The sequence below is a fragment of the Malus domestica genome, chromosome 15, assembly GCF_042453785.1.
Source record: "Malus domestica chromosome 15, GDT2T_hap1".
NCBI classification, from domain to species: Eukaryota; Viridiplantae; Streptophyta; class Magnoliopsida; order Rosales; family Rosaceae; genus Malus; species Malus domestica.
The window spans coordinates 39,950,822-39,972,372 of NC_091675.1; the positions used below are offsets into that span (position 1 = coordinate 39,950,822).

Here is a 21,551-nt window from a genome sequence, read left to right on the forward strand (position 1 = left end):
TGATTTTAGCGTATTTGGTGATTCGTTTGATAGTTGTTTGCATAATCTAAGTGTGATCCTAAAACGTTGTGTGGAAACTAACCTTGTACTTAATTGGGAAAAGTGTCATTTTATGGTTAAACAAGGTATCGTTTTAGGTCATATAATCTCTGAAAAGGGTATTGAGGTTGATAAGGCGAAAATAGATCTTGTACGTCACTTACCCTCTCCGACTTCGGTTAGAGAGGTTCGTTCGTTTCTTGGCCATGCAGGATTTTATCGTAGGTTTATCAAAGATTTCTCGAAGATAGCACAACCTCTTTGCCGACTCCTACAAAAAGAAGTGGCGTTTGAATTCACCAAGGAGTGCATGGCATCATTCAACCAACTCAAGGAGTTGTTGACCACGGCACCCATCATTGTTCCACCGGATTGGAGTCTACCTTTCGAGCTCATGTGTGATGCGTCCGACTATGCTCTAGGAGCTGTTTTAGGACAAAGAAAGGACAAGAGGCCGCATGTCATTTACTACACCTCACGGACGTTGAACGATGCACAATTGAACTACTCCACTACGGAAAAAGAACTTCTTGCCGTTGTCTTTGCTTTAGATAAATTTCGATCATATTTAATTGGAACTAAAGTAATTGTTTTCACTGATCATGCAGCTCTGAAGTACTTGCTCACCAAAAAGGAGGCCAAGCCACGGCTAATTCGATGGATATTGTTACTTCAAGAGTTCGACATAGAGATTCGGGACAAGAAGGGAAGTGAGAACGTGGTGGCTGACCACCTAAGCCGAATGGTGCATAATGAGGAGTTGGTGCCGATTTTGGAGACATTCCCCGATGAACAATTGCTGTCCATTAAGGTTAGTGCACCTTGGTATGCCGATATTGTTAATTTTTTGGTGTCAAAACGTATTCCAAGTGAGTTCACTAGGCACCAACGTGATAAACTTAGGCATGATGCACGGTTTTATGTGTGGGATGATCCGTACTTATGGAAATTTTGCCCCGATCAGATTATACGTCGTTGTGTGCACGATTCTGAATGTCATTCAATTTTGAGTTTTTGTCACACATATGCATGTGGAGGGCACTTTGGTACACAACGCACAGCCCTTAAGGTGTTACAATGTGGATTTTATTGGCCTAGTATTTTTAAAGATGCTAAAACTTTCTGCTTAACATGTGATAAATGCCAACGAATGGGTGGTATTAGTGCAAAGGACCAAATGCCGCAGGTTTCTATCCTAAATGTTGAAATTTTTGATGTTTGGGGTATTGATTTTATGGGTCCTTTTCCTTCTTCGTATGGCTTTACATATATTTTGCTTGCGGTTGATTATGTGTCAAAGTGGGTGGAAGCCAAGGCCACTCGGACTAATGATTCTAAGGTGGTTGCAGATTTTATTAGAACTAACATTTTTGCAAGGTTCGGAATGCCACGAGTGATCATTAGTGACGGAGGGTCACACTTTTGCAATCGGACTATTGAAGCGTTATTGAGGAAATACAGTGTCACCCATAAGGTTTCTACACCTTACCATCCTCAAACTAATGGGCAAGCCGAGGTTTCTAACCGTGAGATCAAGCAAATCCTAGAGAAGACCGTTGGGCCAACAAGGAAGGATTGGAGCTTACGGTTAGATGATGCACTTTGGGCGTATCGTACGGCGTACAAAACCCCCATTGGGATGTCCCCCTTCCGACTTGTCTATGGCAAGGCGTGCCATCTTCCTGTTGAATTGGAGCACAAAGCACTGTGGGCCATTAAGAAGTTTAACATGAACCTCGAGGAAGCAGGAAGTCAAAGGAGATTGCAATTGAATGAGCTTGATGAGATACGGCTTGAGGCGTACGATAATGCAAGCATTTACAAGCAAAAGACCAAAGCTTTCCATGACAACATGATCCGTGGGAAATCATTCTCAATTGGGCAGAAAGTGCTATTGTTCAATTCCCGTTTACGTTTGTTTCCCGGTAAGTTACGTTCTAAGTGGATTGGACCGTTTGTTATTACTAACATATCTTCTTATGGTGCCATCCAGATTCAAAGTCTCAAAACAGGTCATGAATTCCAAGTGAACGGACACCGTTTGAAGCCATATTATGAGAACTTTGTTGAACAAACCGTGGAGGATATTTCTTTGGGTGCCGTGGGCACAAATGGAGAATAAAAGGGCTTTTCGTCCGGCTGTACGACGTAAAAGAAAGCGCTACTTGGGAGGCAACCCATGCAATTCAACAAAGGAAGCCCATGGAATCACTCCAATTCCAGATTTGCGTTCCTAAACTCTTCCCTTTGTTATTTAGTTTGAATCTGCCTATTTAGTTGTTTTAGTTGCTGTTTGTGTGGTTCTTGTTGTTTAGTGTGATTTCATGCTTGAAACATTGAGGACAATGTTTGATTTAAGTGTGGGGGGGTAACTATGTGTTTTAGATGCAAATTCGTGGGATTTTATCACCCTAAACTTGAAGACTTGTTCCTTGCTGTTTTTAAGTGTTTTTGAGCAGTTTTGATGTGTTTTAGTGTGTTTTGAAGTAAAAATCCGAAAATTACATAAAAATTTGAAAAATTTGTTTTAAAAACCCAAAAAGAGTTGTTTTTGTGTGTTTGTTTGTGTTTTAGGGGACTTTCCAACACAATGATGAGGATTCGGTTTGTAATTACATGGCTGTTAAAGAAAGTGACTAACATGGATGAAAGTTTGATTTACTCTTTGTTTATGCTTAGTTGTGGTTATAACTTATGAATTCACATGCAATCATAAAAGAAAAAAATTAGTTTTTGTAACATGCTTGAAGGAAGAAACTCAAACTAACGCTACAACCTTGTGAGACTTGAGCCTAAATGTTTATTTGGAGAGTTAAAATCTGTGCATTCTTTGTTTTCTAAAGTCGTTGCATGATCTCATTATTCTTTGCTTGGTTGCTACTTAGAAGGCGTTTCATCATTTAGTTCCAAATGCTAGAACTCATGCCCATTTCATTCAAAGCATGTTATTGAATTGCATAGCACATATTCAAGATGAAGTTGTGTAGTGACCACCACCTTAGCCAAAAAGCCGTGTGCCCTACGTCATTGTGATTTGTAGGTTTTAACCCCATTGAGCCTTGTTAGCCTTCGTTATTTGTTAAACCATGTTTTCCTCACCTAGCCTAGTTTAGGACCATCCAAACCCTTGTTCTTAAAGCGTAGTAAAGCAGGATTCAAATTGAATTCCTTTTGATTTATGTTGGCAGAAAACTAGTGTGGGGGAAGTATTTCTTTTGTGATTTTGTGTGCCATAGGCACGTGTGGAAAGAAAAGAAAAAAAAAAATGAAGAAAAAAAATATGAAAAAAAAAAAGAGTTGAAAAATTGAGAAAAAGAGTTCCAAAGTATTGTTTGTTGAAGTAAGGGCCCAAAACAATGAATTCGGCCCTAAGGAGTTGTTTAAGTCTTCCCCTTGTGTTTTAAAGTTAATTTCTGCAATCTAAGTGAATTCTAAGTCTCAATTTCATTGCTTTGCTTACTATTGCTTGAAGAACGTTTGTTTTCCCTATCCTTTCCTTGTTAACCAACAACCCAAGCCCCGTTACAACCCTTAACTTCTATCTTGAGTGTTATGTGTTTCAATTTGTGGAGTTTGAATTTGGTATGAGCATATGGTGTCACTGGTTCTCGCATCTAAGTAGTAGCATTCCATTCATGAGATCATATCTAAACATGCTTCTTAACTCTAGAAATTGCGTTCTTTGTGATACATATATGTGAGCATTCGTTTCATTTCTACATCAATCTTCTCACATATGACTAGTGTAGGGTGTGGAGTTAGAAAATCTGAGTGAAAATAGAGTGTATATCTTGTAAGGAATTGAGGGAATTCTCTAAGGCATGTTACTACATTCAAAGCATTGTTTTGATTGATTACTTGTGAATTAGTAAGTGGTGGCTTTAATTAAGTATGTGCTTGTGTAAAGATGACTCAAATGTGTGGGGATAACAATCTTTAACATGTCATGTGCATTGGAAATCCCTGAGGCAAACATTGGAAGGTTTAGGTTTTGTTTTGGTTAGTTTGTTTCATTTTGTTTTCTTTCTTTTGTTTGTTTTGCTCGAGGACTAGCAAAAGCTAAGTGTGGGGGAATTTGATAGGAGCATATTTATGCGCCTTAGCTAGCTAGTTCTTATGCATCTTTGTTATGTTTTCTTCGTTAAAGTAGTCTTTTAAGCTACTTTCTTGTGTTTTCAGGTTTAGCGGACGTATTACATGAAACGATGCAAATTGGAGCTTTTGGAGCAAAATGTGAGCTTGGATTGAAAAGGACATGCTTGGAACACAAGGTTGGGATGAATTCGAAGAGTTGATGATTTGAGGTTTCCTACTTGAAGTAGGAAAGCTAAGCCTAAAAGTTTCCATTTTGGGTTGATCTTTCCTAAATCGGAATTGGCAACCAAAGTTTCTAAAGTTGGAAGTTTCTATTCTTGGAGGTTTCCATTTTCGAGAGTTTCTATTCTCGGTTTTGGGCTTTTGGATGACCCATCCTTAACTCTTGGACCTATGCCGTACCTAAACCCTAACCCTAGCCCATTGTTTCAGCCGCACCTAGGCCTTGTTCACATGCAAAAATCTGATTGGAAATCCCTAAGCCTATGCCGCACCTTTCCATCCAAAAAGCCCTATTTTACAAACCCTAGCCCATGATCACTTAAGTGCCGCACAAACCCTAGCCCATTGTGGTCTAATCTGATTTCATTAGGGTTTTAGGTGTCTATATATATGTATTTTACACCTAGCCGCACATGCTCTCCCTCTCCATATTCAGAAATTCGTCAAAACTCTATTCCCCACTTTGCCGCAGCCTTCATCCATTCCAGCCACCATTCTCCACCTCTATACACCATCCTACACCTCCATACACCACCCACACACCTTGCCGCACCCCCATACCATCCTAATTCCCTTCCTACATCAAAAATCACATCCAAAAACCCCCAAAACCATCTCTGCCGCAGCAAGGAGAAGAGAAGAGGAGCTTGACGTCAGAAATTCAAGTTGGAATTCTTGGGCGTTTTAGGTGTAATCTTTCTTATGTCTTCGATGTTTCAATTTAATAAACTTTGTGTTGTGAGTATGAGGAACTAAACCCCCTTAGTTGGGGGGTGATTCGAAACCATGTACATGCTTGCAATTTGATTCGATTACATTCAATTGTTATTTCATAAGTTATGGATTCAATTCGTTCATCTATTTGATTGATAACTTATTTGTGTATGTTGATTGAGAGTGCACGCTTAGTTTTCATGCATGAATATGATGCTAGATTATGAGGGAGTTTCACCTAATAGTTACAATCTTATAATCACAAGTAGTGAAGATCGCTTGAAAACGATCGCGTTGAATGAATTCTTAGCATAAGTTTCATGCAATTCATAGTAACAAATGCTTCGTCAATGCTTATGTTTTTCATAGAACGTAATGATTCTTGCTTGTATCTCTATTATGCAATTCATGTAGGGAACTTGTAGGGAATGTTTTGGGTTGTCGTATGCAATCATCCAACTTAATAACTTGTGGAAAAACTGAGGGTTAATTAGTGCAATTCACGGTTAACTTGGGGCGTTGAGTATTCATAGTTTATCGGAAGAACAACTGAAAATCGTTTTGTTTGCAAGTGTGACATGTGTGGAGAAGAACCTCCTAACTAGCCTTTTATCCATCTATTTCACCAAAATCGTTTTTACAATCTGTGCTAGTTAAAGTTTCTGTTTTATTTTAATTTTCGTCAAAACAAAATCCCCCTTTATTTTAGAGTCCTAGATTAGTTAGAAAGTGTTTTGATTTGTGTTTCTAAGTATTTTGATTCAAGTTTTCATCAAATTTCGTCCAAATTAGTGTAGGTGCTCAAAACTGCCCAGAAAGTGGTTTTTAGGCAGTTTTGAGCCTTCTAGTTGCTGTTTTGGTTTTTAGGTTTGTTTAAGTGTTTTAACTTTTAGTTTTGCATTCTTTGAGTCTAGTTTAGTGTTTTTAACTTTGTTTTTGAGTGTATGAGTCAGTTTCCAAGCGTTTAGCAATCCCTCCTAATCCCCGGTCTAGAACGATCCCTACTTACATCTTTGCTACAATTTGACAAAAAAAAGAGGGTTTAATTTGTGTGCTTATTTATTTCGCATCACTTCTCGAGTCATCCTCCTACGAAAAAGGATAAGTGGAATTCAACAAGATGAAGGTGAATCTTTTCCTACTTACTATGAATGTTTTAAATCTCTTGTTGCTTCATGTCCACAGCATCAGATGAAGGAGGAACTTCTTCTACAATACTTCTACGAAGGGCTACTACCAATCGAACGTCAAATGCTAGATGCCTCGGCAGGAGGAGCCTTGGTGGACAAGACCCCCACGGCAGCCAAGACATTAATCTCCAATCGAGTGTTGAATGCCCAACAATACGAAGGTGTTGGACAAAGGAGCAACCCACGGCAACACCAAGTGAATGAGGTAAGTGCCATAACCGAACTTCAAAATCAAATGGCTAACCTTACTACTTTGCTTTCTCAGATGGTGGAAGGTCCAAAAGTGCAAAACGTGGCAGCTTGTGGCATATGCTCCATGCAAGGACACCTTACGGACAAGTGCCCACAATTGATAGAGAATGGAGGTTGGGAGACCCTTAATGCCGTGGGATTTGGCAACCAATACCAACTGAGGAATGACCCATTTTCTAATACTTACAATCCCGGTTGGCGTGATCATCCAAATTTCAAATGGCGAGAACCCTAACAAGGCCAACAACAAAGCACATTTAGGCAACAACCCCCGGGTTTCTATCAAAAGCCGTTTGCACCAACTCAACCCCAAGCACAACCCGCCCAAAAATCAGGTTCTTCTATTGATAATGATCAGATTTTTAATTTACTAACTTCTATGGCGCAGGGCATGCAAACTAGGGACAAGAAGGTGGACGAGTTAGAGAAGCAAGTGGGGCAAATTGCCGAGTTTAGGGGCCAGTTTCGAGAGCAAGGCAAGTTGCCTAGCTCAACCGTGGTCAATCCAAAAGGTGGATTAGAATCTGCAAAAGCTATAATTTTGCGAACTGGGAAGCACGTAGGATCTGAACCCCAACACTCAAAATCACGTTCTAACGAGGTGGAGGAGTTGATGATTGAAGAGGAAGAACAAAAACCACCCACGGCAAAGGTGGAAACGTTTCCATCTTTGCCGCAAGCCTTATGTGATCCTAAGTCATCCAATCTGTCCAATAGAGGTAAGAACATGTCAAATCCAGTTCCTACTAATGCTTTTCCTTCGAATGTTCCTTTTCTAATTAGGTTCAAACAAACAAAGAAAGAAGAAGCTGAAAAGGACATTCTAGAGACATTTAGGAAAGTTCAAGTCAACATACCCCTTTTGGATGCAATCAAGCAAGTCCCGAGGTACGCCAAGTTCTTGAAGGAACTTTGCACCACGAGGAAGAGGATGTCGACCAAGGAAGTTGTGAAAGTAGGCGAGAACGTGTCAACCATCTTGCAACGCAAACTGCCCCCTAAATGCAAAGATCCGGGTAGTTTTACGATTCCTTGTGTCATTGGTAATACTAGGTTTGAATCTGCCATGTTAGACTTAGGTGCATCTATAAATGTCATGCCATATTCAATTTATGCATCTATGAACCTAGGAGAGTTAAAAAATGATGGTGTAATCATACAATTGGCCGATAGATCTAATGCCTATCCAAAGGGAGTTTTGGAGGATGTTTTAGTGCAGGTTAATCATTTGATCTTTCCGGCGAATTTCTACGTACTTGAGATGGATGAATCGGACCATACCCCTTCATTACCCATCCTCCTTGGAAGGCCATTCATGAAAACGGCCCGAACAAAGATTGACGTGTTTAATGGCACTTTAACGATGGAATTTGATGGCGAAGTGATTAATTTCAATCTTTCTGATTCTATGAAGTTTCCTAGTGAAAATCATTCATGTTTTGCTATTGTTATAATTGACTCTTTGGCACAGGTCCATTTTGACAATTTGAAGGACGATGCACTTGAATTGGTCATTGCACAAGGAAAGAACATGAAAAACATTGAAACAGCCACCAAGGAAACCCACGGCATGCATAAGGATTCCATTGCCGTGCCCCCTAGTGAAGATATCATTGAGATGGTGGCTGCCCTTGAGTCATTGCCATCGCAAACTGGTAAGTTTTTGGACCCTATTTTAAGTTCGGTTTCGGCTAATAAAATGCTTCCCTCAGTTGTGCAGCCACCCACACTTGAACTTAAACCATTGCCTAGTCACTTGAGGTATGTTTTCTTGGGAGAGGATGAGACATTGCCCGTCATCATTTCATCCTCACTCACGGCACAAGAGGATAGTAAATTAGTGAGGGTGCTAAAGGAGTACAAAACGGCAATTGGATGGACATTGGCCGACATCAAGGGAATTAGCCCTACTACGTGCAAGCATCGCATACTTTTGGAGGAGGGGTCTAAAACATCTCGAGAGGCTCAGCGCCGTCTCAACCCTCCTATGATGGAAGTTGTGAAGAAGGAGATCATAAAGCTTCTAGATTGTGGAGTTGTCTATCCAATCTCGGATAATAGGTGGGTTTCGCCCGTTCAATGCGTACCAAAGAAATCCGGAGTGACAGTGGTAGCTAATTCCGAGAATGAACTTGTTCCTCAACGCATTCAAATCGGTTGGAGGGTGTGCATTGACTATAGGAAGCTAAACGCCACCACAAGGAAGGATTGTTGGAAGTATGCCCACAAAGCCACTCATTTGATGTAATAGCTTTTGGAATACTTATTGTATTAAACTTTTATATGTTTAATGAAGGGCAAAGCTTATTGTTAATCACTATTTATTGTATCATGTGTTTAAGCAATAAGGGAATCCAAGGAATGTATTTGATCTAAGAGACAAGTGATCTAAGTAAGTTAGATTATCGAGACCATTCTCTTATGTTCATTCCTAAAACGTTCCTAGCCATAGGATTGCCAATTAGGCATTGACAATCCGCTAAGGTTAGTATGTGTTATGTTGACTCAAACGTGAGTATGAACTAGTCTCAAGTCATTTGGTGTTGGACACTAAGACAAACACATAGGTGCTCGAAAAAGGTAATCGAGTACACTGAACGACGATCAAAAGAGAGTTCGAACATACATGTCATGTATGAACTCTAAAGTTGCAAAGTAGTCCTTTAACCTGAGGCATCATAGATGTCTAATGGTTAGGTCCTTGATCTTTGATCATGTCAACGACATTCCTTCGGATTGTCCACGGCATTGTTGGGGTCAAGCTATCTAGTCATGTAGGCATATGAATGCACAACAAGGGATCTCTAACCTTCCATGGTGGAAGGAGAATACTCTAAGATATGATTCTAAAGTCTTTGGCCAAAGCATATGAATATGACTTAGGAAGTTTGTTCCAAATCATATTCAAAGGAATCATATAGGAAAGTATCACATTGGATAGTAGACATGAAACAAACTATCACTTAAACAATGTGATTAAGAGCATTGTATTAGAGAAGGACCGTATTGCATTGTAGTTGTAACTGGATAGGTTCTCCAACCAATTCTACTTAGCTTGGGTAACCATGATATGCTGCTAGGTGTCACTCATGGTTTGTGGAAGCCCTGAAGATTAGCAAACACTAATCTTAAGGAAGAATTGAAATGTGGTTTCAATTCACAATCGATCGTTAAGAGTAACATCGCGCACTGCCTCGCTAATTGGAACCTAATGGATCACACACCACATAAGGATGTTAGTGAAGAAATTATATGAAATGGATAAGCAATTAAATGGTTTAATTGAAGAATGGTCAAAGCTAATTAATTAGTTAATTAATTATACGAAAGGTTCGTATTGGGCTTTTAAGTTAGTTTGGGCTTCGGGGTCCAAAATTGTTTTGGACCACTAGGCCCATTATGTTTAAGTTGCATGACAACTAAAACAAATATGGGTATTTAGCCCAATAACAAAAGGAGGCCGGCCATAGCAAGGGTAGTGGGAATTTTTGCTTAATTGCAAGTTTGCCACTAACCTAAGAGATGAAGTATAAAGTCATCTTTATAGCTTTGTTTCTCATTAGGGTTTTCTAATAGAAATTGGGTGAAACATTTTCTCTCATTTTCTACATAGAGGCCGGCCACTTAGAGGATTTTTACTAGCATCTAAAATCTCTCTAAGTCATCCATATCATCTTCACAATATACATCTTTGGTGAAGAGACTTAGAGACATCAAGCTTTTGATGTTTTTGGAGAACAAATCCTTTTTCCTCAAATCATCAAAAGAGCACTAAAGGGAGGAAAACACAAGGAGGATTCAAAGAGCTTGGAGGTGACTTGAAGGCCCTCCACTTGGGTGAATCCTTTGTGTAATCAAGGATGAGCTTCAAGGGTAAAGAATCACTTAATCTTTACTTCTCTTTAATGTTGTTAAAGAGTTTATTTTGGTTCACCATATACTAGGCTTTGAAAGTCATGGGTTTTATGAATTGTTTTTGAATGCATGCCTACTTTAAAGTGTTAATAGCTTGCATGAGTATTCAAATGTTCATACTTGTTCTTAGCTAGGACAAAATTTTTCCTTCAAGGATCACTTCCCATTGCCGTTCATTGACCAAATGCTTGAGAGGTTAGCGGGTTATGCTTTCTATTGTTTTCTTGATGGTTATTCTGGTTATAATCAAATTGTCATAGCACCCGAGGACCAAGAAAAAACCACTTTTACATGCCCTTTTGGTACATTTGCATATCGTCGCATGCCTTTTGGTTTATGTAATGCACCTGCCACATTTCAAAGATGCATGATGAGCATATTTTCGGATTATGTAGAGAAAATAATTGAAGTTTTCATGGATGATTTTAGCGTCTTTGGTGATTCTTTTGATGGTTGCTTGCATAATCTAAGTTTGATCTTAAAACGTTGCGTTGAAACTAACCTTGTTCTTAATTGGGAAAATGTCATTTCATGGTTAAACAAGGCATAGTTTTAGGTCATATAATCTCTGAAAAAGGTATTGAGGTTGATAAGTCAAAAATAGATCTTGTACGTCACTTACCCTCTCCGACTTCGGTTAGAGAGGTTCGTTCTTTTCTTGGCCATGCAGGTTTCTATCGTAGGTTTATCAAAGATTTCTCAAAGGTGGCACAACCTCTTTGCCGTCTCCTACAAAAAGAAGTGGCGTTTGAATTCACCAAGGAGTGCACGACATCATTCAACCAACTCAAGGAGTTGTTGACTACGGCACCAATCATTATCCCACCGGATTGGAGCCTACCTTTCGAGCTTATGTGTGATGCGTCCGATTATGCGTTAGGAGCTGTTTTGGGACAAAGGAATGACAAGAGGCCGCATGTCATCTACTATGCCTCACGGACGTTGAATGATGCGCAGTTGAACTATTCCACTACGGAAAAAGAACTTCTTGCCGTTTTTTTTGCTTTAGATAAGTTTAGATCATATTTAATTGGGACTAAAGTAATTGTTTTCACTGACCATGCAGCTTTGAAGCACTTGCTCACTAAAAAGGAAGCCAAACCGCGGCTAATTCGTTGGATGTTGCTACTTCAAGAGTTCGATATTGAGATTCGTGACAAGAAGGGAAGTGAGAACGTCGTGGCTGACTACCTAAGCCGCATGATGCATAATGAGGAGTCCCTACCCATTGTCGAGACATTCCCCGATGAACAATTGTTGTCCATAAAGGTTAGTGAGCCTTGGTATGCCGATTTGGTGAACTTTTTGGTGTCAAAACAAATTCCAAGCAGTTTCACTAGGCACCAACGTGATAAACTTAGGCATGATGCACGGTTTTATGTGTGGGATGATCCATATTTGTGGAAATTTTGCCCGGATCAGATTGTACGTCGATGTGTGCATGATTCTGAATTTCGTTCAATTTTAAGTTTTTGTCACACATATGCATGTGGCGGTCACTTTGGCACACAAAGAATAGCACTTAAGGTGTTACAATGTGGGTTCTATTGGCCTAGTATCTTTAAGGATGCTAGAACTTTTTGCTTAACATGTGATAAATGCCAAAGAATGGGTAACATAGGTGCTAGGGATCAAATGCCGCAAGTTTCTATCCTTAATGTTGAAATTTTTGATGTTTGGGGAATTGATTTTATGGGTCCCTTTCCTCAACTCAATGAACTTGATGAGATACGGCATGAGGCGTACGAGAATGCTAGCATTTACAAGGAGAAGACCAAAGCTTTCCATGACAAGATGATTCGAGGCAAAACATTCTCCATAGGCCAGAAAGTGATCTTGTTCAACTCCCGTTTACGGTTGTTTCCTGGTAAGTTACGTTCTAAGTGGATTGGACCGTTTGTTATTACTAATGCTTTTGTTCATGGTGCAGTCCAAATCCAAAGCTTGAAAACGGGACATGAATTCAAGGTGAATGGGCACTAATTGAAGCCCTATTATGAGCACTTTGAGGAGCATGTCGTGGAGGACATCTCCCTGCATGCCGTGGGCTCCAATGAGGAGTGAATGAGTTATTCGTCCGGCTGCAAGACGTTAAAGCAAGTGCATCTTGGGAGGCAACCCATGTATTCAAATAAGGAAGATTTTTGAATCGCTCCACAATCAGTTTTGCGTTTCTAAAAACCTTCCCTTTTCTACAGTTTTATTTTGCCTTGATTACCATTTTTATTTGTTGCTTGTTTAATTGTTTTTTGTGTGGGTTTATTTTTGAAACACTGACAGTTATGCAAGGTATTTTTACATTTATAAAAAAAGAAAGGAACATTAAGCATATAAATACAAGAGGGAGCCTTCACAAAGGCTGCTTAGGAGAAGTCTCAATAGTCGACGGAGCCTCAGCAGTCGGTGGGGCCACAGAAGGAGGAGGTATCGGAGGTTGATCATTTGGAGCTTCACTACGCGGTACAGCCCCAGAAGACGAAGGCAAATGCTGTTGGAACAAACCCACAAACCTCCGATGATCAAGTAAAATCTGACCATCAGATTCCTGCATCTGGTCAATTTTCCTCTTCATGTTTGTGGCATAGTTGTGTGCGAGCTTGTGCAACTGTTTATTCTCATGCTTGAGTCCTCTAATCTCCTGTTTGAGACTTATCACTTCAGCCGCCAACGATTCAACTTGACGAGTTCGAGCAAATAGGCGTTGGGCCATGTTGGACATAGAACCCGCACACCGCACACTAAGAACCAGAGACTCCTTAACAGCCAATTCATCAGACCGTCTGGAAAGCAGTCTGTTATCTTTAGGAGTGACAAGGTTCCGGGCCACCACCGCAGCGGTCATGTCATTCTTCATCATTGAATCCCCAAGGTAAGAGGACCAGTAGGGGATATGAAGGATGGGCGCCATATGTTGTCTGGAGAAGGCGGGACTGCCTGTTCACCAAGGTTCAAGTCAAAACGATGGTCGGAAGGGCCAGACATTTTCAAAGGTGTTAAAGAAAGAAGAGGTCGGACAAGTCAAGATCGTAGAAGTGCAAGAAGGGAGTTTTCTATAGGCAAAATTCAAGTGTGCTTTGAACGTCCTGCGTACCTCTATAAAAATCAGCATGTGATGGGATTTCAGAGATTGAAGAGGCGAGTTCAGAAATCGAAGAGGCCAACTAAAAAAATCAAAAAGGTGCTAGCTTTCTCAAAAGTTGGGCTTGCTCAGAAACCACGGCCAATCTTCTTTTCCAGATTTGTCCGCACTTGTCACATGCCACCTCTGCACTCGACGGGATTTCAGAGATCGAAGAGGCAATTCCAGATATCGATAGGCATTTGCTTTTCCAGACGTGTCAGCATCTGTATATTAAGCTTTACAGAAATCACGGGCAGTTTTTCGAAGCACCGATTCCAACCATCTGCTTTTCCAGACGTGTCAACATCTATCACATGGAGAATCAGCTTTGTGAAAATCACGGGCAGTTTGTCGAAACGCCGATTCCAGATATCGAAGAGGCACTTGCTTTTCCAGACGTGTCAACGCCTGTCATATGCACACTCAGCTTTACGGAAATCACGGGCAATCTGTCGACGATTTCTGGTGAAGTAGAAAGCACGTGAAGTTTACTGTTCAATCATCCAACGGTTGCCGACAAGAGTGAAAAAACAGTACCGGTTATTATTTCTTATAAATGTCGACCTTCACCTTCCATGGCAAGGCAGGCATACATAACCTTCCGTCATCTCCGAGAATGCCTTTCCAACAAACCCTCTCGAGTCACTCAGTGTCCCTTATTCCTTGGGGTACCTCTGCAAACAACCTATCCAAAGCAAAAGTATTTCATATCATGAAGGTTGAAAGCAAGAGTATCTCATATCATGCTTTCTCCCTGTCCTTCTCCTTGTCGTTGTTTTAGGACCAGGAGAAAGTGAGTAATCAGCCAGCACTTGGTATCAATCTTCCGATCTAGAACCGACTGCCTGGAACCCCTTCCTGATTGCTTACCTAGCCTTGCTCTCGAGTACTCATCTTCATCATCTTATGCTTCCGCTTTGTCTACCACATCTGCCTGGGGAACAGATAAGGGAAGTGAAAATGATACCTCGAAGCATGTGGAGACAATTTACCAATTCATCCTCAGCTAGGGACAAGGAGAAAGAAAGCAAGATGTGGGCACTTAGAAAGATTGAAGAAAGAAACAGACCAACACCTTTACCTCGTGCCTGCCCGCCGTGCAGAAGAAACAAGCAGAGAAGAATGCAGACTGCACAATCAAATCATCCCAGCAGAATGAGTCTGATTTGAAACCAAGGAACTCTCATATTTCTCGCTCAGAATTCCAAACCAGTTCGAGATCAAAGCTGTGGAAAGTCAACAAGATCATCTATCTCCAAAACCAGATTTGCATTCTTAAACTCTACTCTGTCTGGTTTTTACTTTGCCATATTTGTCATGTTTATTCGTTAATTGTTTGTTTGCTTGTTTTTGTGTGAGTTTATGCTTAAAACATTGAGGACAATGTTTGATTTAAGTGTGGGGGGGGGGGGTAACCAAGTTGTTTTGCATGAAATTCGTAGGAGTTTATCACCCATTACTTCTAGTGTTGTTCCTTGCTGTTTTAAGTGTTTTTAAGCTATTTTGGAGTATTTTAGTGTGTTTTGACATGAAAATCTCATAAAAATTTGAAAAATTGTTTTGAAAAAAACCAAAAAGAGTTGTTTTTGTATGTGTCTTAGGGTACCTTCCAACACAATGATGAGGATTTGGTTTTTAATTACATGACTGTTAAAGAGAGTTATAAACATGGATGAACATTTGATTTACTCTTTGGTGTATGCTTGGTTGTGGTTATAATTTATGAATTCACATGCAATCATAAAGGAAAAATCAGTTTTGTAACATGTTTGAAAGAAGGAACTCAAATGTACGCTACAACCTTGTGAGACTTGAGCCTAAACGTTTATTTGGAGAGTTAATAAACTGTGCATCATTGTTTTCTAAAGTCGTTGCAAGATCTCATTATTCTTTGCTTAGTTGCTACTTAGAAGGCGTTTCATCATTTAGTTCCAAATGCTAGAACTCATGCCTATTTCATACAAAGCATGTTATTGATTTGCATAACACATATTCAAGATGAAGTTGTTTAGTGAGTCGAGAGCCAAAAAGCCTATCCCATTCATTATATGTTTAAGTTTAACCCCGTTGAGCCTTGTTTAGCCTACGTTCTTTGTTAACCCACACTATCCTCACCTAGCCTAGATTAGGACCATCCATACCCTTGTTCTTGAAGCATAGTAAAGCATGACTCAAATTGAATTCCTTTTGATTAATGTATTGCAGAAAACAAGTGTGGGGGAAGTGATTCTTGTGTGTGTGTGTGCCAAAGTCCTTAATAAGGCACGGGTCGAAAAAAAACAAAAAAAAAAAGTTGTGAAAATGTATGAAAAAGAGTTCTAAAGTGTTGTTTGTTGAAGAAATGGTCCAAAACATTGAATTCGGCCCTAAGTGTTGCTTAAATCTTCCATTTGTGTTAAAAGTTGATTTCTGCATTCTAAAGTGAATTCTAAGTTTCGATTTCATTACTTTGCTTGCTATTGCTTTAAGAACGTTTGTTATCCCTATCTTTCCTTTGTTAACCATTACCCCAAGCCCTGTTACAACCCTTGACTTCTATCTTGAGTGTTATGTGTTTCAATTTGTGGAGTTTGAATTTGGTATGAGCATATGGTGTCACTGGTTCTCGCATCTAAGTTGTAGCATTCCATTATGAGATCATATCTAAACATGCTTAATAACTCCAGAAATTGCTTTCTTTGTAACACATATATGTGAGTGTTCGTTTCCATGTTTACATCAATCTTCTCACATATAACTAGTGTAGGGTGTGTAGTCAGAAAATGTGTGAAAATAGAGAGTATCTTGTAAGCAATTGAGCAAATTCTCTAAGGCATGTTACTACATTCAAAACATCATTTTAATTGGTTAAATGTGAACTAATAAGTGGTGACTGTGATTAAGTATGTGCTCAAGTGTGAAGATAACTAAAATCTGAGGGAATAATGATTTTTAACATGTCATGTGCATTGGAAATCCCTGAGGCAAATGTTGGAAGGATTAGAATGTGTTTTATTTACTTTGTTTTGTTTGTTTGTTTCCTTTTGCTCGAGGACTAGCAAAAGCAAAGTGTGGGGGAATTTGATAGGAGCATATTTATGCGACTTAGTTAACATGTTTTCTTGCATTTACTTAGTTAGTTATTGCTTATAAGAGTGTTTTAAGCTATTTTCGTGTGTTTGTAGGTCCTAATAACAAAGTTGGAAAGAAAGTGCATTTTGGTGCAATTTGGAGCAATTTTGGGCCAAAATGGATTGCATGCATATGAAGCAAGTGGGATGGACGTTTTTGGTGTTTTAAAAAGGGTTTCAACACATGCAAAAATCTGAATAATGAAGTTGAAGTGTGGAAGTGTGCAGATACATACACCTAAGGAACAATTTGAAAGGAAAAGAAGTGAAAGATGCCATTTGTTGGATTGCTTTACAAGATGTATTCACATTTTCAGCAACTACAAACATAATTGCAAGTTGAAATGATGCATAGCATGTGTGTAGAGGTGTAAAGTGGTCAAAAGTTGATGTTTGCAAGATGAAATGATGCAAAACATGTGTGTGAAAGTTGTCTAACAACTAGTACATGTGGAAAAGGGATGGAATACAAGGCAAATGCATCAGAAATTGAAGAATGAAGGCACATGGACAGCTACAAAGGAGTTGAATTAGCAAAAAAGGAATGATTGCCTTTGGTTAAAGGCAAGACACAATGATAAAAGAGCTTGTAAACTAGCTGTTTTTGCATCATTTTGGTCTTTGTTTGTATTGTTTATTGAAGCCACTTGAGTGATTCTTTGCTTTGGAGCTTCTATAAATAGGGAGTGAAGGGAAGAACACTACACATTACACTACATCAAAAAAATACAATCAGCCACACCACCCATTCTCCATCCATTCTTTTAGCCAAACCCATCTACACATTCATACACTACATCACAAACACATTTTCAGCCATCTTTCTCTCTTTTGCCACACCCCCCATCCATCCTAAACACCACCATACCATCTCCCATCCATTCCTCCATACAAATACCATCCAAACCTGTCCCCAAAACCTTGTGCCGCAGCAAAGAGGAAGGAGGAGAAGCCTTGGACATGCATGCCATTCAAGTTAGGATTGCTGGAACGTTTTAGGTGTTTTCTTTCCCTTGTTTTCAATGTTTAAATTCAATAATCTTTGCTTTGTAAGTATGAGGAACTAAACCCCCCTTTGGCTAGGGGGAATTCGAAACCATGTTTATGCTTGCTATATGATTTGATTACTTTCAATTGCGTTTCATAAGTTGTGAATTAAATTTACTTATCTACATGAATTAAAACTTATTTGTGTGTGTTGGTTGAGAGTGCACGCTTAATTTTCATGCATAAGTTTGATGCTAGGATATAAGGGAATTTCACCTAATCGTTATGAACTTATATTCAAAAGTAGTAAAGGTTGTTGATCACAATTGTGTTAAGTAAATTCTTGGCAGAAGTTTTATGCAATTCATAGTAACGAGTGTCTCGCCAATGCTTATGATTTTCATAGAACTTAATGATCTTTGCTTGTATCTTTGTTATGCAATTCATGCAGGGAACTTGTGAGGAATGCTTTGGGTTGTCATATGCAATTCATCCAATTCGATAACTTTAGGAAAATCTGAGGGTTAATTAGTGCAATTCACGGTTAATTTGGGGCGTTGGGAATTCATGGTTTATTGAGAAGCAATTGGAAATCGTTTTGTATGCAAGTGTGACATGTGTGGAGAAGAACCCCTTAGCTAGCTTTCCATCCATTCACTTTTATCAAATTCGTTTTAGAATCTGTTCAATTTACAAAGTTTGTTCTTGTTTTCAATTTTCGTCAAAACTCAATCCCCATTTATTTTGAAGTGTTAGATTGGTTAGAAATCAATTTACTTTGTGTTTTTAAGTGTCTTGAGTCAAGTCATAACCCAATTTCGTCCAAATTAGTGTTAGGTGTTCAAAACTGCCCAGAAAGTGTTTTTAAGGCAGTTTTGAGTGTTTATTTGCTGTTTTGAGTCTTTTGGTTTGTTTTGGTGTTTTATAGTTTAGTTTTGCATTCTTTGAGTCTAGTTTAGTGTTTTAAACTTTGTTTTTACGTTCTGAGTTAGTTTCAAGTGATTTGGCAATCCCTCCTAATCCCCGGCCTAGAACGATCCCTACTTACATACTTTGCTACAATTGATAAAAAGAGGGTTTAATTTGTGTGCTTATATATTTCGCATCAAACCCCCCACGGCAACACCAAGTTAATGAGGTAAGTTCAATGGCCGAAATTCAATCTCAATTGGCTAATCTCACTGTTCTTGTGTCACAGGTTGTTAAAGGATCCAAAATGCAAGCAACAAGTACTTGTGGCGTGTGTCTATGCAAGGACACCCGTCTGCTCAATGCCCTCAATTGATAGAGAATGGGGGATGGGAAAGTGCCAATGCCATTGGTTATCAAGGCCAAAATCAGCCAAAGTATAATCCATACTCGAACACTTACAATCCGGGCTGGAGAGATCACCCAAACATGAAGTCAAGGGAGCATCAACAACCTCAACAACAAGGCGGATTTAGATAGCCACCTCCCGGGATATTTCAAAGGCCATTCGCACCAACACAACCTCATCCACAATCTACCCAACCAAATTCAAGTTCGTCAATGGATAGCGATAAAATTCTTCAAATACTAACTTCATTGACGCAGGGATTACAAAATCAAGCCAAAGGTCTCAAGTCATTTAGTGTTGGACACTAAGACAAACACATAGGTGCTTGAAAGAGTAATCGAGTACACTGAACAACGATCAAAAGAGAGTTCGAACATACATGTCATGTAAGAACTCGTAAGTTGCAATATGCAAAGTAGTCCTTTGACCTGAGGCATCATAAATGTCTAATGGTTAGGTCCTTGATCTTTGATCATGTCAAAGACGTTCCATTGAAAGTGTCCACGGCATTGTTGGGGTCAAGCTATCTAGTCATGTAGGCATATGAATGCACAACAAGGGATCTCTAACCTTCCATGGTAGAAGGTGAATACTCTAAGATATGATTCGAGAGTCTTTGGCCAAAGCATATGAATATGACTTAGGAAGTTTGTTCCAAATCATATTCAATTGAATCATATAGAGAAGTATCACATTGGATAGTACACATGAAACAAACTATCACTCAAACAATGTGATTAAGAGTATTGTATTAGAGAATGACCATATTGCGTTGTAGTTGTAACTGGATAGGTTCTCCAACCACTTCTACTTAGCTTGGGTAACCATGACATGCTGCTAGGTGTCACTCATGGTTTGTGGAAGCCCTGAAGATTAGCAAAAACTAATATTAATCAAAGGGAGAATTGAAATGTAGTTTCAATTCATAATCGATCGTTAAGAGTAAAAATCACCCACTGCCTCGCTAATTGGAACCTAATGGATCGTACACCGAGTAAGGATGAAAGTGAAGAAATATAAATGAGATGGATAAGCAATTAAATGGTTTAATTGAGAATGGTCAAGATTAATTAATTAGTTAATTAATTTTACAAAAGGTTCGTATTGGGCTTTTAAGTTAGTTTTGGGCTTCTGATGTATACATTAAATCTGTCTAAGATATCATCCTTATTTGGCAGTTTTGTGATGTTTTTGGATCAAGCTAGTTGTGTTTTTACATTATTTGGTGTTAGTGTGCAGCCAAGTGTGTTTTAGGATCAATGGGAAGACAAATGAAGTAAAAACAACCCTTTTTGTAGCTGAACATTATTCCAAACGTGGAGAAGGCTTTTGAGGAGTAATTTGAAGTCCCAAATGAGGAATATAGAACTACTTTGGCTGCTGGAATTTCAGGAACACATGTGGAAGTGTAAGGTGGAGCATTCGGCCATAATGGGTGATTCTAGGCAAGACAAAAACATTGAATTCAGATTATGTGGTTTTAAACACCAAAACATGCAATCACATGCATGTTTTCAATCTTGCCGTGCATTCCATTCCCTTTTTGCACCAAGAACATGCACTTCCATTACTTAATGCCACATCCGCACCTCCAAAACATGCAGCCACATGCATGTTCACAATCTTGCCGTGCATCTCCTTACATTTCCAGCCCTCTTTTGCAGCAGCACATGTGCTTCTATTAAACTAATCCATTCAGCCACTTGTACACCTCAAAGCAAAGCCATGCCGTGCACATTCATTCCCTTTTCCAGATTTGTTCAACCAATTCCAGGTTGTCCATTTCAGCTTTGCAGCAAACACACATGCATGTTCAATTAAAATAGCTATATGTATGCATCTACACCTTGTGCCGTGCATCCACCACCTCAGAAATCACTTCATTCCATCATCATTCAGATTGGCAGCTTCATTCTTTGGCTAGACAGCCGCATGTTCTCCCAAGAGATTTCAATTTAAAGTCCATGCAATCTCACTTCTAAAAAAAGGCTCGACCATACCACCATTCACACACCTAGCAACTCCATTTTTCTGTCCATTCTCTCTTCCATCCGCAACAACCATTCATCCACAGCAGCTCATCCTTCATGTTACAACACATCTGGAGAACCAAGACCGAAGGCCATTCTTGAAGGATTTCAACATCAGTTTTGCTTCAAGGGTTTCTTCTTCTCAATTCTATGTTCATTCATGTTATGTATTTCTATGTTAAAACGTTTGTAAACATGAAATGTAACTAATCTCTTCTTAGGGATTCGATGTAGCCTAGCAAGAAACCCATGTAGTTAATTCATAATGCTCATTTGATCCTTTTATTTCTTGTTTCATTTTCTGATTTCATTGTGACTTTGTGTGTTAATTCTAATGCTTGATCACCACTTGAATTAATCACAGGTTGTATAGCCAAAATTAGAAGCACACATCATGCATAATTTTGGTAGATATGGGAATGATTGAGGGAGATGTTTGGCAAACATCCTGCTGTGTGTCCCCTTTGGTTTTGTGAAAGTTTCTTATGTATAAAACATCCTTGGTTGAGAACCAAAGTTGCACATCACAATTTGGTTCTTGACTAGGATGATTTGATC

The 21,551-nt window shown here is 39.3% G+C and overlaps 1 pseudogene; it reads left to right on the top strand.

The window, feature by feature from the left end:
* Positions 1-6,321: 6,321 nt before the first annotated feature.
* On the top strand, positions 6,322-11,129 carry LOC139191918 (uncharacterized; annotated as a pseudogene).
* Positions 11,130-21,551: the final 10,422 nt, after the last annotated feature.